The following is an 18,897-nucleotide window of genomic DNA, read 5'->3' on the forward strand; positions in this document are numbered from 1 at the left end:
ACACGAGAACAAAAAAGCAAATCCAAAGTCACCAATACTATGTTAAAAACCATAAAATCATCTTTTTTTTTTTTTTTTCTTTTTTTGAGAGGGAAAGAGAAACAAGGAGAACAAAATTTATACCTAAGTTTATTCTCTGGGTGATTCTTCAAAAAAATTATTAGGGAAAAGCTGATATGTAAAGAAAATGTGCTATAAAAATGGCAAATCACTTTCAGGAATAAAAAAGCACATTCAACACAGGCAAATGTGTACACCGAGTACCCATTACAAGTTCAAACAGATTGTATCGACAGATTGTATTGATATTTAATTCAGAGGGTGTATCACTATTTCTCATATACACTAACTGCTCAAAATCTGACTTGCTTCATATTCAGACCATGACTTTCTTGTAGAGTGTTTCCTTTTATTTCTCAGAATATCTAGTGGCCATTCTTTTTCTTGTTGAGGGGGAAAAAAAAAGACTTCTGCCACCATCTCATTGATCGAAGGCTGTGGTGAGACTTCTAGATCCTAATCACAAGACTTGTGTTATATTACCCACTTTCTTCCTGAAAACTGTTTCCATGGAGCCCTCTGAGTTCCTGTTCTAATTTGGACTCACTGCTGTCTAGGTGTGCGACGCAACTGTCATTGTCTTGGGATGTCATGTCATTGTCTTGGGATGTCATGTCATTGTCCTCCTAGACTGGTTTCTTGGAGCCCATGTTTTTCTCTTTCTTGGGTTCCTTTTCTGCTTGGCTCTAGTACAGTGCTGAGTAGCTGTTCTAGAAAAAGGATAGAGAAGACAATCTTTCAGAGTCCTTGCCTGTGTCCGAAGGTATTTTTAGGCTTAGCCTAGCTTGGGTATATCTATATGTTCAAATCATTTCCCTCAGAACCTGGAACTTGGTGCTCCCTTTTCTTTCAACGTCCAGTGTTGCTGATTGGAGTCTTCTGATCCATTGTGACTTTAGTCAGGCAATTTTATGTTTTCTTTCTGAAAACTTTAAGGATACTCCTTTTTATCCTTGTAGGGCAGAAGTGTCACCAATATGTATCGAGATGGGCCCTTTCAATCTGAAGACGAAGTCATTTCTCTCTTTTGAGAAAAGTCACATCCTTTCTCCGTGTTCTCTTTCCATCTTCTGAGACTCCTATTAGAGGAATTGGAGGGTAAACTGCTTCGATCTTTTCCCAACCTTTTTTTATCTCTTTTGACATCATGTCTCTAAGTTTCAGAAGATTTCTTTTTTCAACTTTATCTTCCAGATTTCGAATTCAGTCCTTGGCTGCATCTATTTTATTTTTCAGACTTTTGTGGAATTTTGAAATTAATTTTTTTTTTTTTGGTCACATCACACAGCATGTGGGGTCTTAGTTCCCTGACCAGGGATCAAACCCACACTGCCTGCAGTGGAAGCATGGAGTCCTAACCACTGGACTGCCAGGGAAGTCCCTGAAATTAATTTTGATAATCATATTGTCAAGATTTCAATTTCAAGAATTCTAGTTTTCTGACTATCCCTTTCAATGGCAACTTGCTTTCAATTTATGGATATAATGTCCTCTTGAATCTCTCCCATCTCTACTGAGACCACCTCAAAAGTTCTCCTCCTCCCCAGCATTATCCCCTTTTCCCCTAGCAGAAGGTTGTTCTGCTTGTTCAACTCCTCCTTTGCATTGATGGTTCTCTTTGATTACCTGGTTATCTTTAGCCTTACACATTGACAAATGGAGAGCCAGTTTGTCCTGGGCTTCCCCTGAGCTGTGTTCTGAGTAGTATTTTGCAAGAGGTGAGGACTAGGGATTGGGAAAGTCTGGGTGAAGCATCCCAGGTTGATTTATGTGTGTTTTATGTTTATCCTCCTTCAACTGTGTGTCCTGTTAATAATAGGTACTGTATGGGCTCCAGGTAAGTGTCACTGGGGTAGGGCCTCTATTTTAATACTGTTCCTAACACTTCATTGCAGATTTGCAGAAGTAAGCAAATCACAGTCAAGACCAAGAAGTTACCATGACTAGGAAAAGAATGTCATGCTGGGGATAAAAGAGAGAGAGATGAAAATGGAACATTTAGAGTGTGTGTAAGATGACTGACAAAGGATTTTTAATGGAGGGAGAGAGAGGCCAGTCTGATGGCAAATGAGAACACAACCACTCCCACCATCTGCTGCTATCTTCCCAAAGAGAGACTTGAAGACTGACTTCCACTTTTTACTTGCCTCTCCAAGGAACAGAAATATCTGCTCCTGCCTCTTCACGGGGTCCTGCAGAACTGAGAGAGAAGCCGTGAAGCAATCGGAAAGAGAGGAGGCCAAGGGTTCAGGGTCCAAGGACCCAGCACAGCCCTGGCAGGCTGCTCGTGCTCTGGCTCAGCGCCCACATGGGCGGCTACACTATTGCTCAACACCACCATGAGGAGGCCACGTCCCTTCCTAGCTGACCTTCCAAGTCGATTTAACATCTCTGCTGCTTAGCCAACTCTGATTAGGACAGCAATTTTGATAAGCTTCACACGCTATCAGAACTTCTTCTTTTAAGGTTACTGCTTATGGATATTTTCAAACATATTCAAAAGTAAGGAGAACAGATAATGAATTCTCAAGTGCCTGTCACCCAGTGTCTTAGTTCATTTGGGCTGCTGTAACAGAAGAGCATAGACTGGGTGGCTTACAAACAACAGAAAGGTATTTCTCACAGTTGTGGAAGCTGGAGGTCAAAATCAGAGTGCAAGAATGGTTGAGTTCTGGGACTTCCCTGGTGGCGCAGTGGTTAAGAATCCGCCTGCCAATGCACGGGACATGGGTTCAATCCTTGGTCCGGGAAGACCCCACATGCCGTGGAGCAACTAAGCCCGTGTGTCACAACTACTGAGCCTGCACTCTACAGCCCGGGAGCCACAATTACTGAGCCCGCATGCCACAACTACTGAAGCCCACATGCCTAGAGCCCGTGCTCCTCAACAAGAGAAGTCACCACAATGAGAAGGCCGCACACTGCAATGAAGAGTAGCCCCCACTTGCCAAAACTAGAGAGAGCCCACACACAGCAACAAAGATCCAAGGCAGCCAAAAATTAATTAATTATTTTTTTTAAAAAAGAATTGTTGAGTTCTGGTGAAAGCCCTCTTCCTGGTTCACAGACAGTCCTCTTCTCACTGTAACCTCACATGGGGGAAGGGAAGGGGCTAGGGAGCTCTGTGTGGTCTCTTTTATAAGGGCACTAATCCCATTTAGGAGGGATCCACCCTCATGACCTAATTACCTTCCAAAGGCCCAATCTCCTAAAACCATCATACTAAGGGTTAAGATTTCAGCATATGAATTTCAGGTGGATCCAAACATTCCATCTATAGTGTTGGGAGGAGGAAATTCCCCCTCTACCCCTCTTGAGTTCTTGTGGCTGGACTAATAAAATTGGCACAAGACAGATTAAGAGAAAAGAAACTAATTTTAATTGTGTGCACCGAGGTCTCATAGAAATGGAACCTAAGAAGTAGCCAAAGTAGGCAGCTTTTATACTTTTTAGACAAAGAAGCAACAAATTTGTGAGGAATTGACACAACAAAGAAACTTGGGTTTGGGGTGCTCAATTAGTGAAAAATCTAAATGGAGTTTGGGCTTGAGGTAGTAAATTAAAGAAGTAACAAGATTTACTTATACAGGCTTCTGGGCCCAAATTCCCTACCTCTGGCAATAAGGGTGTCCTTCTACCTGTAGGTGTAAGGAGTACACCTTTCACATGAGAGATTGATTTCCTGCTTTGGAGGAGAGAGCAGAGGGTCACAGTGTCCCTCTTCCATTGGCCATTTCTTAAATAACTCTCATTCAAAATTATCAGTATGCCATTGAGGCACATCTTGGGGCCACCTACTGGGCCCCAATAACAGCATCCAACTTCAACAACTATATCAACATTTTGCCAATTTAAGAACCTACTTTTGGGGTGGGGATGGGGGAAACAAAGAACCTACTTTTAAGAAGGACTCATTTTTCAAAATGAGACTCTCCTTTTTCATAAGCATGCATCTAAGCTCCACTCCTGGAAATCCTATGATCAAGCCCAAGAAAACACAGTTTTAAAGTGCTTCATAAGTGATTCTGATGCCCACAGAAAATTGAGAGCCTTTGCTGTAGTGAAATGAGAACAAGAGTATGATTCTAGGATATACACAGCACTCAAACATCTTTGATAAATAAGAGAAGACCCAGGAGACATAAAAGAAAAATGGTTACATTGCTCTATATAAAAAAAATGTAAATGGCAGTATAACAAAAGATCACAAAAGAAAAGGAAGACAAATAATAGGATGAGAGACATATTTTTAACATAGATAATATCCTTAATTCATGGAGATTTCTTATAAATTAGTAATATTTGTTTATTCAAAATAGCAGTATTTGTAAAATCCCATAGACAAAAGCTGTGAACAGACATAGACTGTTCAGACATAGAAGAGAGTCCGAAAATGGCCAATAAATCTACGTATAGATGCTCTGTCTCTTTAGAGATCAGGAAAACGCAAATTAAAATAATAAGAAACTGTTTCCACCCATCAAATTAGCCAAAATTGAGATGATTCCTTATCTCCCAATGTTGGTAAGGTTCAGAGAAGTTTACTCTGTTTGCTAATTAATAGGACTATAAATTGCTGCAAACTTTTTAGATAGTAATCAGGCACCGTGATTTAAAATGTGTAATGCCGCAGAGCAACTAAGCCCGTGTGCCACAACTACTGAGCCTGCGCTGTAGAGCCCGTGAGCCACAACTACTGAAGCCCACGCACCTACAGCCCGTGCTCCGCAACAAGAGAAGCCACTGCAATGAGAAGCCCGCGCACCGCAACGAAGAGTAGCCCCTTTTCGCTGCAACTAGAGAAAGCCCGTGCACAGCAAAGAAGACCCAGCGCAGCCAAAAATAAAATAAATAAATTTTAAAAATAAATAAATAAAACAAAATGTGTAATGCACACACTCTTGAACCCAAAAATCCTACTTGGGGGCATCCAGCCAGGAGAAGTAAAAGTACAAGTATATTAAGACCTACGTTTCATAATAGCATCTACAGCTAACGTTTACTGAGGACCTACTATGTGCTGAGAGCTGTGCTAAGTGAATTACAAAGGATGCTTTAATTTATCTGCATGACAACTTTATGAAGTAGTTCCCATTATCTCAGAAAAAGACTAAAATTTAGCAAACTTAAATATGTTGCCAAAGGTTTAAAAAAAATGTGCTAGTAAATGTTGGAGTTGGAACTTGAAACCGGTAAACATGACTGCAGAGTTCATGCTCTTGGCCATTGCAATGTGCTGCCAAACTAGAAACAAATAACCAAAAAAAAAAAAAAAAAAACTAACCCCCAATGCCCTGGATAGAGGAATAGTCTTTCCAATGAGCTCAACCATTAGAAACGCAAAATGCCCCACTTTGGTATCACAATTAAAATCCACTTTGGGGGCAGGGAAGTTAGAACAAATATATTTTCCATAGACACAGAAAGAAGAAGTTGTGATGAGGAAGAAAGAGACAAGTATGAAAGTCTTCCTGGATGGGAAGAAATTTCTCTGCAAGGCAACCTCAACTTCTCCCTGTAAATGCCTGGTTAGAGGACTTCTAACCAGGCCACGGGCAAGGTGCATTTTCCCCAATTTCCCTTCAGAAGCAGCTGCGCTGGCCTCACCCCAGCTGGCCCTCCCAAGCAAAAGGGTTGAGGGTATGAGCAACTTTTTAAATTGGCAGATGAATGCTGAGTATGAGGATTCTCAGGGCACTGGAAGCATGGCCTCAATTTTCCTGGAAAATGACCGCTTGTTTGTTTCATCTCCTTGGAATCTGCGGAGGATGTCATGAATACTCTGTCTTTACCAAGTCCCTGGCTGACCCTGCCCTGAGACCTTAACCCCTGGTGGAAAGGAGAGAAGCTTCTTACCAATGGCAGGGTCACTGCCCCCACCCTCTTGGTTTCAGGGCTGATGCTCCAAAGCCACTTCCTTCTAGGTTTTATGTCCAGAAAGTGGGAAAAGATTCCACAGATAAACCATGCACCAGAGCTGTAGCTCTGGGTCCAGAGTACCTAGAAGCACTAAACTATGCTTTAAAATAGAATTATTTAAAACAATGATCAGTATAAACAAGTTGCAAGGACCAGTGTAGTGTGTTACAAAGCAGGATTACATTAATCCAATTCTGTGCACCTGAAACCAATAACAAATATAAAATAAACATGTAGTATTAGCCTGATAATCTATTTAAGAGACTGTGACAACCATGGTCCCAGAGTAGTTTTTTTTGCTTATCGTCAACTGTTATTGATAGCTACTTAACCTAAACTTGTTCTCTCTTCAGACTCATGGTAGTAAACACACTTCCAACTGGTCCAAACCCCTGCCTTACAGTGAAAATCTTTGAAGCATATTTACTGCTCAAGCCCCAATAATGTGGTATTTCCAGACAGACTCTCCCCACATCAAAGTCCTTGTAAAAGTTCCTATTAAGTTCTTCCTTTTCTTGTAGGAAAAGGTGGCTCATTACCAGCCTGTCCGAGACGGTATGATGCTGCTCCCGTGACATGCCCAAGAGCCCTGAGTACCCTGAATGATCACACATCTTCCCAACCTTTGACCAAAACAGAATGAGAAAAGACTGGCCTGCAGCATTAGCTAGGTGGGAAGTGCCCAGATTCTGGGCAGAATACTATTTGGGTTCAGATCCCAGCTCTGCCACTTACTAGCTATGTGAACCTGGACAAGATACTTCAGTTCCCTGTGCCTTGATTGTACCATCTATAAAATGGGTTTCTCCTTCACAGATTTAAGGAACAACTCAGAAATTGTATGTAAAACATATAGCACTATGACTATGCAGAGGAAACCCTCAGTAAACATTATTTTTAGTTGTTTTTCTCTCAACTCTTTCTTCATCTAGAAAATCAGAAGCGACTATATTTCTCCACTTCTTAGGGTTGTCAGGAGAATCAAATGAGATGATGCATGTACTTTTCAATGCCTAGCACATGGTAAGTCATCAATAAATGTGAGTGGCTCATTTTAAATTTTATACTTTTTATTTCAATTTCTGCTTGAATCAAGTACTTAGAAATTAGAACACAACTGATTTCCCTATTAAGATTCGCAGGTTTACTGCAGTGTTATAATCAGTCCTTTTTTTCTTTTCTTTCCTTCTTTCTTTTTTTTTTCTTTTTTGAGCAAACCTTGATATAGGAGTCAGACTATAAAGGTATTGGACATGACTCTGTGAAATGCTAGCCAAGTGATCTCAAGAAATAGCAGAATCTCAGGTTTCCTAACTGTGTAATCAAATAAAAATGTCTTCCCTTTAGAGTATTAAGATTTCCATAGGGTAATGAATGAAACATGCTTTGTAAGCAATAAAACAACGCAAAAATGTAAGACTTCATCATTTTCCCAGGATCAATGAGGACTCAATAGAATAAATATAAATAGAGAATAATATAGACCTATAAAGTGGTTTCTCCATTGACTAGAGCGGGTTTTTATTTCTGAATAAGTTTTAAATGGTTAAGAATCTCGCTGTTGAAGCTAAAGAGAAAGACAGAATTCCACCACAACCATCAGTGAATGAGTGTGTGTGCTTTGGGAAAATGGTGCCAAAAGAATAGGAAATAGATGTGCCTTCTTCATACGGAGAAAGGGGCTAAACTTTACCTCTAAGTGCCAGGCCAAGTCTTTTGGCCACGGATTAAGCTTTGGCATTTTGTGGATAATATTTGCTTCTTGCTAATTTTTACTCTAAATCTCATTAAACTCTCTAATGTAGACAAGGAGCTAAATGTCTGACAGTCTCTGAGTCTATCTTCCTCTATTTTTCTCCCTCTCTCTAAAAATAAATCCACAAACGTCAACAGAATGTGGTAGGCACGTGTTCACACTTCTACTAAAAATGAATATTAATTGAGAAAACAAATCCATAATATTTCCATTCTTCAAAACTGTAGTTGGTAGGGATTTTTCTTGTTTTTCCCATTTTTCTTTAAAGCATGTACTTTTTTCTTCTATTTGAACTTATGAATTGATTTATGTCTGAGAAAATTAAAAGAAATCCAGGATGCAAGAAAACGAATCTGTTTTACCTTTTCCCCTTTACCTGTATGCAGGCAGTAGCATTGGTAACCCAAATAGCTAGCCATTAGGATCTCCGTGTTAATCCACTCCTAAAATATTCTACTATTAGTTCCATACCAAATGCATTTGTGCTGATGAGGAAGATGCTCGGAGCAGTCAAAATTTTGATAAAACCCATGAAAAAGTAAGAGGAGGAAATGCGTTCATCTCACAATGAGCGCATCAGTGTGCAAAGAAACTGAAGCCTATAGCCCCCTGCGGTCAGTGTGAGATCAGAGAACTTCCTCCTGGCGTCTGAATCTATTCCTAATTGCCCTACTTAAAAGAAAAAAGAAAAGAGAGAAATATAAATTGGGGTGTGTGTGTGTATGTAAACAGACCTTTTTTTCACTGTGTATTTACTGATTGTCTACTCTAAGCAGAGCACTGCCAGGCACACAAGGATAAGTGAGAAATGGTCTGCTCTGTGGCAGAGGTTTCCTTCCAGAAAAGCGGATTAGACGGATTAATGGGCCCTTATTCCCCCCCACCACCACCTGCAGACTGTAATCTGAAGCAGGTCGCGGATCCCCTCCTTCAAAACCTTCCATGAGGGTTACAGTGTCATCCCTGCCTCTTCACAGTTGGAATCCAATCACTGCAGCTCACCCCGCCCACACTGAGTTCTCTAGCATCCCCCAAATAAACCACATGTGACTGTACCCAGCCCTATCTCGAGCTCTCTTCTTTGCTGCTAGAATTGCTGCTGCTTTTCCCTTCCCACCTGCACCCTGCACTTCACCTTCCCCGGGGAGTCTCCCGTATGCTGGGCAGACGTGTCCCGCCAGCCTGTGCTGCAGCAGGGCTCAGCTCCTGCCTGCCAGCCCAGGAGACGCTGTCTCTGCTGCTGTGTCGTTTTCCATCATTCTCCCTGCCTCTACCATGAGCCCGAGGAGGCAAGGACCGTTTTGATGTTTTTATCCTCCGTGCTCTCAGAGCCGAGGGCAGAAATACTCAAGAAATCCGTGGTCTTGAATTAAATAGAATACTATAAGGCAGCCCGGGGTTCCCTGGTGGCGCAGTGGTTAAGAATTCGCCTGCCAATGCAGGGGACACGGGTTCGAGTCCTGGTCAGGGAAGATCCCACATGCCGCAGAGCAACTAAGCCCGTGCACCACAACTACTAGAGCCTGCGCTCTAGATCCCGCGCTCTGCAACGAGAGAAGCCACCGCAATGAGAAGCCTGCGCACCGCAACGAAGAGTAGCCCCCGCTCGCCACAACTAGAAAAAGCCTGCACACAGCAACGAAGACCCAATGCAGCCAAAAATAAATAAATTAATATTAAATAAATTAAAAAAAAAAAAGGCATCCCTGCTGACTGCCTTCAGAGGGACCGCTAAAGAGTCATAAAAGTCTGATGGAAGGAGAGAGGAAACAGTCTTTGAAGTTACAGGAAGGATTCTTTCCACCAGCCTTAAGAACTGGCGATGCCAACACATCAGCAGATTCTCAAATCTCAGAAATGCACAAGGATAAGGGGCACATGCTCCCATAACTGCCAACAGAAATCCTTAGCTAAATAAACAGTGAAGTAATAGTAGTAAAATCAAAATAAACCTTTTTAAAAACAAATAGTGTGTGAGCCACAGCTTTAAGCTTGTAAACTGATTTTTAAAGAGGCATAGGACAGCGGTTAAGAATCATTAGGAATGTCTACACTATGAAGCAACAATGTACTGGCTAACCACAAGACCTTTGAACTAACACAGCTTTAGTTCAAATTCCGGTTCTGCCATTTGGTAGCTGTTAGAATGGCTACCATCAAAAAGACAAGAGATAAATGCAGGTGAGAATGTGGAGAAAGGAAACACTTGTGCACTGCTGGCGGGACTGTAAACTGGTGCAGCCATTATGGAAAACAGTGTGGAGGTTCCTCAAAAAAATTAAAAATAGAACTGCCATATGATCCAGCAATCCCACTTCTGGGACTATTTCCAAAGGAAACAAAAACACTAACCCGAAAAGATATCTGCACCCCCATGTTCATAGCAGCAATATTTACAAAAGCCAAGGCATGGAAACATCTATCAAGAGACAAATGGATAAAGAAAACATTATATATCCATATATATATATCCATATATATATCCAATAATATTCCATTGTGTGTATGTATATGTATGTATACATACACACAACGGAATATTATTCAGCGATTAAAAATGAGGAAATCCTGTCATTTGCTACAACATGGATGGACCTTGAGGGCATTATGCTAAATGAAATAAGCAGAGAGACAAATACCATCTGATCTCACATATATGTGGAATCTAAAAAATACAAACAAATAAAAACTCAGACTCATAGAAAAAGAGAACAAATTTGTGGTTACCCAAGCCTGGGGGGTGGAGGAAGGGGGAATAGGAGGAAGGCTGTCAAAAGGTACAAACTTACAGTCTACAAGATAAATAAGTACCAGGGGTGTGATGTGCAGCGTGATGACTGTAGTTAACACTGCTGTATGATGTAGAGGAAAGGCGTTGAGAGTACATCCTAAGAGTTCTCATCATAAGAGAAAAACTTTTTTTTCTTTTTTTGCTTTCTCTTTTCATATTTTCTCGTTTTGCTATATCAAATGATAGATGCTAACTAAACTTACTGTGGTAATCATTTCACAATACATGTAAGTCACACCATTACACTGTACATCTTAAACTTATACAGTGATATATGCCAATTATATCTCAATAAAAGTGGGGGGGGTAGGTAAAGGGGATCCAGAATGTGAAAGTTTGCAACTTTAAATAGAGTGGTCATGGTAGGCCTCCCTGAGAAGGTAACTTTTAAGGAAAGAAGGTGAGGGAGGGAGCTCTTCAGATATCTGAGGGAAGAGTGGTCCAGGCAGGAAGAACAGCCAGTGCAAACGTCCTGGGGCAGGGTCATGCTTAATGCATTCCAGCAGAGCAGAGAGTGAAGCGTGGCTGGAGCAGGGCAAATGAGGAGAGTTGTAGAAGAAAAGGTCTGGGGTAGGCCACTATAAAGACTTTGGTTCCTACTTGAAAGATGGGGATCCATGGTGTGGATTTGAGTACAGGGTCACTTTGACTGCTGAGAATAGCCTAGAGGTGAGAGGAAGGGAAAACTTGTAAAGACAGAAGCAGGAAGAGCCTTAGGAGGCTATTATATAAAGCCAGAGGAGTGATTATGGCAACCAGAACAGGGCTGTAGCAGCGGAGGTGAAAAGAAGTATAACGATTCTGGCTACACAGTTGACCTTTGAACAATACGTGTTTGAACTGCTTGGGTCCATTATATGCAGAGTTTTTTTCAATGGTAAACACTACAGTACTACAGGATCCACGGTTGGTTGGATCCCAGGATGCGGAACCATGGATACAGAGAGCTGACTACAAAGTTATAATGCAGATATCTGACCACACAGGGGGCCTGCACCCCTAACCCCTGTGCTGTTCAAGGGTCAACTGTATTTTGAAGCTGAGCTAGTTGGATGGGTATAAAAAACTAGAGAAAGGGAGAAGGCAGGACGCATCTGGTCTGAGCAAACTGAAAGGATGGAGTTGCCATTAACTGTGGTGCCATTAAGGCTGGTGGAGAAGCCTCCTAGGAGGACCAGGTAGGCAACTGGGCATTTGGCTATGGACATGTTGAGTCTGAGAAGCCCAGTACACATCCCAGAAAGAATGTCAAGGACACAGTTGGAAGTCAGAGGCAGCTGGTTTCTGGAATTCAGGTGAGAAGATATGGGTCAGCTGTGATTATGTGTTAGAAGCTACAGTCCCCTTGAACCTGTGGTTCTCGAATTTTAGAGTTCACAAAAATCACCAGAAATGCTTATAAAATACTTATTCTTGGGCCCCATCCCCAGAGAGTCTAATTCAATTAGTTTGGGGTTGGGGGACATGGGTGGGGAGGGAAAGCAAGAAATGTACATTACTGAGCTCTAGGTATTCTGATAGAGTTGACTCATGGACCAACTTCTGAAAAATCTCAGAGTCTCTTCCCTCCTTCCCAACTCAAATATTCCAACCACCTGGACAACATTCACTTAATTTCTCCAACGACCCAGAAAAATATACCCTCCTTCAAAATATTAAGGAGGTAGGGGACAGTGGTGCTGGACAAAGAGTGGTGACACTTGTTGAAAGCACGTTTCTCTTGTTATTTCACTATGGAGAGCCTGAATGTTGGTTTTGTTCCATTCCCAGCAGGAATTGGAAAGTGGACCCAGTGAGGTCCCCTATCCTTCACATTTGTGTCCCTTCCCTTAAGTGCTATTCACCCAAATCCTACATGCTTTCATGTTGTCCCAGATTCCTTCTGTCTGTCATAGAATAAAATAACTAGGATAGTTTGTTCATACTAAAGTGTTAGTAACTCAGTATGTTACTTCTCTCAGAGTTGAGCTGGAAGAGAGGGCAAAAATTAAACAAGGGGATCACTTTCTTATGGAGGAGTTTCAGACAGTATGGCAGACAAAGGAGGAAGGATAGATCTTAGTATCTCGGGGTGAGTTACCTCTGGTTTCCCCAAGTACAAGACTTGTTGCAACTACCTGTGCTGTCCATGCACAAAACTAATGGTGGCTGCCAGGAGAATATGCTTGAGACCTGACTGAGGGAGCATAACTGCCTGATGGCCAAGCTGAGGTGAACCCGAGGCCACGCTGCACACAGGCTACACACGAGGCCATGCTGCACAGGGGCTGCACACGAGGCCACGCTGCACACGGGCTGCACACGAGGCCACGCTGCACACGGGCTGCACACGAGGCCACGCTGCACACGGGCTGCACACGAGGCCACGCTGCACACGGGCTGCACACGAGGCCATGCTGCACACGGGCTGCACACGAGGCCATGCTGCACACCAGGACAGGCATCCTGTGAAGCCCAGGATGGTTTTGATGGGAGATTTTGGCTTGAACCGTTCTTAATCCTGCCCCACAATCTAAGACTCTTTCTACCCAACCTTTCTTCCTTCCCTTCTCCTCCCCAGAGCTCAGACTTGCATTACTGTCTGATGGCTCTCCCAGTCTCTTCCAGCTCCCCTCCATCTTCCTCAAGGCATATTTCCCATTAAATTCCTTGCACATCTAATCTTCTCTTGACATCTGCTTCTTGGGGGAGCTGAACTAACACATCCACTTAAGCCCCAGCTCCTGCTAACCTGGTGTAGCAAACGCCTCTGGGGTCCACGTCACACCCCTCAGCCCACCTGTGAGCTCACACTCACCTTGTGCTGACAGCATCCCAGCTCCAGCAAGAGCTGAGGTTTCCATTTTATCTCAGAGCCTTCCCCAACACTGTAGGGGCCTCTTAGCCTGACTGCAGGTATGGATCTGACATGCAGGGAAGTTCACCTCCCGGGGGAAGCCCTCAGTCAGTGGGAGTTGGAAGCCAGTGTATGCTCCCTTCAGGAGGATAATGCTGGGAGGAATTCTGCACCCTACTCAGCAGGTCCCAGAGGAATCAAGTCCACACTCACCACAGCAAGCAACCTCCATAACACACCCTTATATTGGCTTTCCCTTCTTCCCTGCCTCACATCCCCACTCCCTCTCTCCGGCTTCCTGGAATCACCTCCCAAATAAATTTCTGGTACCCAAGTCCTTGTCTCAGGCTCTACTTTGAGGGGAATGCAAACCAAAACCCCTGATAATGTGAGTTATAGCAATGGAGTCATGTTAACAAAACTCTCCTTTGAGAAAACAATGCTGAGTATCTATATGGACTACATGATGTTAAAATTTTCCGTAAAATTTTCCGTATTTAAGGGCTTCCCTGGTGGCGCAGTGGTTAAGAATCCGCCTGCCAATGCAGGAGACACGGGTTCAAGCCCTGGTCCGGGAAGATCCCACATGCCACGGAGCAACTAAGCCCGTGCGCCACAACTACTGAGCCTGCACTCTAGAGCCCGTGAGCCACAACTACTGAGCCCGCATGCCACAACTACTGAAGCCTGCGTGCCTAGAGCCTGTACTCCACAACAAGAGAAGCCACTGCAATGAGAAGTCTGCGCACCGCAATGAAAGAGTAACCCCCAGCTCGCCGCAACTAGAGAAAGCTTGTGCGCAGCGACAAAGACCCAAAGCAGCCAAAAATAATTAATTAATTTTTTTTAAATTTCTGTATTTAAGTATCCTATACCTAATATCAGTCACACAGTAGAACACAGTACTTCCTCGAAGGGTATGGCAGCCAGCCTCCAAGATGGTCCCCACCGATGGTCACCTCCTAGTAATCATGTCATTGTGTAGTCCCCTCCCCATTGAATAAGAGTAGAATAAAAGAGAAGTGACAGTGTGTGACTTCCAAAGTTAGGTCATAAAGGTCATAAAAGGCATTGCAGGGACTTCCCTGGTGGTCCAGTGGGTAAGACTCCACGTTTCCAATGCAGGGGCCCTGGTTTCGATCCCTGGTCAGGGAACTAGATCCCACATGCATGCTGCAACTAAGAGTCTGCATGCTGCAATGAAGACCCGGCGCAGCCTAAATAAATAAATAAATAAATAAATAAAATACTAAAAAAAAAAAAAAGACATTGCAGCTCCACACTGGTCTCCTAGAGCTCTTACTCTAGGGGAAGCTTCCAGCCATGTTGTGAGGACACTCAAGCGACCCTGTAGAGAGGCCCACCTGAAGGCAGATGGAGACCTCCCACCAACAGCCAGCACCAACTTGCCAGCCACGTGAGTTAAAGTGGATCCTCAAGCTCCAATTAAGTCTTCAGATGACCTCAGCCCCAGAAGACATCTGCTGCAACTGAACGAGAAATCTCAAGCCTGAATCACCCACCTAAGCTGCTCCTGAATTCCAGATCCACAGAAACTATGAAAGAAAGTAAATGATGATTCTGGTTTTTAAGCTAAGTGTTGGGGTGATATATTTTATAGCAATAAGTAAATAAAAAGGGATATCCTGAGTATTCTCAGTTTTCCACATAGAACCTCATTAACACTCATAGCAATACTGTGAGGTAAGCACTTTTTAGTAGCCCCATATTAAAAGAAGGAAGGAAGGAAAGAAGGGGAAGGGAAGGGAAGCGAAGAAGGAAGAAAACAAGGCATTGAGAAATTAAGTACTTAGCCAGGGTCTCTCTCTTAAGAAGTGGAAGACAGGAGTGGAAACCAGGCGGTCTGGCTCCAAAGCCTGTGCTCTTAGCCACCACACTGCTCTGCCTTGGGTGTGGGAGTTGCCTTGAGAAGAAAATATTTGTGTTTCTTAGCTTACTCTGAGTAATACTTTGTACTCTAAAAAAACTTCTTCTCTGTTTTGGCATTTACGCATAGTACTTTTTTAGAAATTCACTCCAGTTCAGGACATGATTTTTGACTCGGAGTAAACATTATTTTCTTCCAGAAAACACATTTCTAATACTATAGAATATCACCGGGAAAAAAATATTCAGTGATCAAAGCTTCACTTCACCACCAAGCTATAGACTCTTCAAAGCATGGCATGTCTCTTTCAGCCCATCAAAAATGTTTACTCATCCTCACTGGATATATGGGATATTGTGGAGAAAATACAAAAACAGCCAACAGTGAATCTTCCTCAAATCCTTACCACCCTACTTAATCTGCCTAATTGATGCTATGTTGTATTTTTGGCCTTTTCTATTAACCATCTCCCTAGTTCAACAATCAGCTTTTTGCATGCAAGACTAATGGCTTACATCTCCTCTACCCACCATAGTGCCTTGCACATAATAGGCTTTCAAACTTGTGCTTATTTAAGACATTTCAAACCTTCAAAAATAAAAATCATTCTAGTTTTTCCTTGAACAGCTCCAAATTCCACAAGCTTCTCTTGCCCTGGCATCCATCATTTCTGTGCTTAGAGTCACTTAACCCTCACCACCACCCCCACCAGTCAGGTCGAAAATAAAATGGCAGAATGACAGTGTTCCGAGGGTTCTAATTGTGTCCAATGGAACCAACCCAAAGACTACCACAGGGCTATATTATATTCAGTTGTGAACCGCACACTTTAGGGGGGACATTGGCAAACTGGAGAAGGGTGACCAGAGGGAGAAAGGTCTGAAAACCTAACCATGAAGGAAGCTGAAAGTTGCAGAGATGTTTAGTTTGGAGAAGACTATATTTGGAGCACAAGCCCAAGCATTTGAAAAGCTGGCCTGGGAAAGAAGGATCATGCTAATTCTAACTGAGAGACATCAGAGCCTTACATCCCCAGCTGTTTCCAATGGGATGTAAATACGGGCCTATCAAGAAAAGAGTTGGCAGGGTGAATAAATTTGGAAAATGCCACAAAGGCAATCTCCCTCCTAGATTCACAAAGCACATTAGCATACAAAAGGTTCTGGGGCTTCCCTGGTGGGCCAGTGGTTAAGACTCCCCGCTTACAAAGCAGCAGGCGCAGGTTCGATCCCTGGTCGGGGAACTAAGATCCCACAGGCCGTGGCACGCAGCCACCAACAAAACAAAACAAGATTCTGAGAAAATCCTCTAATATAGAAACCTGTGTTAGAATTTATTTACCATATCTATTGTGTACACAACTCTCTTCTATTTCCCCATATGATGTCTATTAACATCCCATTCACAGAAACTTAAGAAAAAATGCCCTAAGAAACAGAACTAGGGCTGGTTTTCAGGAATTATCAGGAGGTAGATTTTGATAAAACATAATATTTCCCACCATTCAGGCCTGGCCAAAGACAAAATGGGAGGCCTTGTGAGGTCAGGAGTGCTTTGCCACTGAAGCTGTTGAAAACAGGCCAAATGCTATGAAAAGTCACACACAGGTGGACCTCAGAGATATTGCGGGTTCAGTTCCAGACCACCTCAATAAGGCAAATACTGCAATAAAGTGAGTCACATGAATTTTTTGGTTTTCCGGTGCATATAAAAGTTATGTTTATACTATACTGTAGTCTATTCAATGTACAATAGCATTATGTCTAAAAAATGTACATATCTTAATTTTAAAATGCTTTACTGCTAAAAAATGCTAACTATTATCTGAATCTTCAGCGAGTCGTAATATTTTTGCAAGAGTAACATCAAAGATCACTGATCACAGATCACCATAACAAATATAATGATAATGAAAAAGTTTGAAATATTACGAAAACTACCAAAATGTGACAGAGAGAGACAAACTGAGCGGATCCTATTGAAAAAATGGTGCTGACCAACTTGCTCCACGCGGGCAAAATCTTCCATTTGTGAAAAACACAATATCTGTGAAGTGCAATAAAGCAAAGCACAGTAAAACAAGGTATACGTGTAGCAGGCCCAAGATTCTGTGATTCTGTGATAATTCGCAGGAAAGAAAAGGAATTTCCATGTTGGGGTTTCCATGCTCAGTTGGTCTTCCATCTGGAATCAGGGATCCCCGCTTCTTTAGAAACAATTAGTCTCACTATTCTTATGTTCCAATTACACTTATAGCATTACAATTACTCATAAACATGCCTGTCCCTCTAGACAATGACTCCCAGCCCGGAGAACACAGTCCCCCTGCTCCTCAGCTGTGTAATGGAAATAATAATAGTACCTACATCAAAGAGTTGTTGTAAATATTAAATGAGTTATTTCATGTCAACCACTTTGAACAATATCTGGCACTGCTCATAAATTTAGCAAATATGTTGTAATTATATATGTTGCAGCAGGAAGAACTTTGAGAACTCCTGCACTAGACATTAAATTCCTTGAGATCAGAGTCCATTTCTTATCCATTTTAGTTTTCATCAAGTATTACTATCTTAGATACACAGGAGGCACTTAATAAAGGCTTATAAGATGGATGGATGGACTGATGTTTGGTTGATTACTTGGATGCATGGATGGATGGATGGATGGATGGGTGGATGGATGGATGGATGGATGGATGGATGGATGGATGCGTGGATGGGTGGGTGGGTGGATGGGTGGATGGGTGGATGGGTGGATGGGTGGATGGGTGGATGGGTGGGTGCGTGGGTGCGTGGATGGGTGGATGGGTGGATGGGTGGGTGGGTGGATGGGTGGGTGGATGGGTGGGTGGATGGATGCGTGGATGCGTGGATGGGTGGATGGGTGGATGGGTGCGTGGGTGCGTGGGTGCGTGGGTGGGTGGGTGGATGGGTGGATGCGTGGATGGGTGGATGGGTGGATGGGTGGGTGGAGAGGGAAGGAGGGATAGATGGTTCAATACTTGGATGGAGGGAAGGAGGGATGGATGGGTGAGTGAGTTGATCTTGTCCCCATTTTGGTAGCTCTTGAGGGTGTCTGCATGGGTTCAGTCCATCAACATCTCTTTCCATGCCCCCTGCACAGTGGCAGGCCTCCCATAAGGGGCTCTTCTCTCCTCCTTTGTAGGGGTACTGAAGTTTTAGAGCAAGGCTCCTCAATTTTCCCACTGAAATAGCCCTATCCATGAAGGAGAATGATCAGAACCTCCACTGCCTCCTGAATTCTGAGGGCATGGCCTAAGGTAACCCAAGGCTCAATATTTTTTCTAACTCTGATTTTTACCTTAAAATCCTGCAAAATTTGCATTTTATATCATAATCTATCTGTTTACTTTTAAACCGTGTTATAAATTTTTATCAACATGTAAAATTGATGAACCACAATATGTTGTGTTCATCCTGTGGCTTCCAGCCCCTCTGACACTCTGATATGTACCTTCAAGAAGTACATCTTCCTCCAGTGCCAGAAACTTAACAAAAGTCTCCAGGTTCCATCACCCAAATCCATTTGCTCTATTTTGTTTGTTCTGTGTGTAGACTCATACCCTAGAACTGGATGCTTCAGATCCATTTTTGTTCTTGCCAATAATACATCTCTAGCAACAT

At 42.8% G+C, this 18,897-nt stretch overlaps 1 long non-coding RNA gene across 1 annotated transcript in view; it reads right to left on the reverse strand.

Annotated features, from left to right (window-relative positions):
* LOC309632395 overlaps positions 1-18,897 on the reverse strand; it is a 76,915-nt gene that overhangs the window by 43,629 nt on the left and 14,389 nt on the right. The window lies entirely within an intron of this gene.

Source organism: Balaenoptera borealis, assembly GCF_965194805.1.
Source record: "Balaenoptera borealis genome assembly, chromosome: 7".
Classification (NCBI taxonomy): Eukaryota; Metazoa; Chordata; class Mammalia; order Artiodactyla; family Balaenopteridae; genus Balaenoptera; species Balaenoptera borealis.